The sequence below is a fragment of the Odontomachus brunneus genome, unplaced genomic scaffold (assembly GCF_010583005.1).
Source record: "Odontomachus brunneus isolate Ranch 3 - 2012 unplaced genomic scaffold, Obru_v1 Obru_scaffold_186, whole genome shotgun sequence".
NCBI lineage: Eukaryota > Metazoa > Arthropoda > Insecta > Hymenoptera > Formicidae > Odontomachus > Odontomachus brunneus.
The window spans coordinates 556,462-556,955 of NW_022639636.1; positions in this window are offsets into that span (position 1 = coordinate 556,462).

The window sequence follows — 494 nt, forward strand, 5'->3', positions numbered from 1 at the left end:
TATATATATATATATATATATATATATACGAAGTGTGGCTATTAAATAACGAGATTGACGCTGCTACAGAAGAAATGCGCATGTGCCAAACGCCAGCAAGCCACAGCTGTTATTATGAAGCCTTCTCTTTCGAATGCAGTGCCTCTCGCTTCTGTAAACAAATCAGTATAGCCGTAGCCTTCATTCGCATTAGAGTTGTTTTTTTGTTTCGCCGGAAAAATGTTAAGTGTAACAGTAGAGCAACGAATTGTTGTGAAATTTCACATGAAACTTGGAAAAACTGCTACTGAAACATATAATTTATTGAAAGAAGTGTATGGCAATGAATGTTTATCGCGCGCACGTGTTTTTGAGTGATTTAAGCGTTTTCAAGATGCTCGAATGAGCAAATCAAAATTTAAAGCAATGATGATTGTTTTTTTCGATATTCATGGGATTGTGTACTTTCACTGGGTTCCGGAAGGTCAAACTATTAATCAACATTACTACCTTCA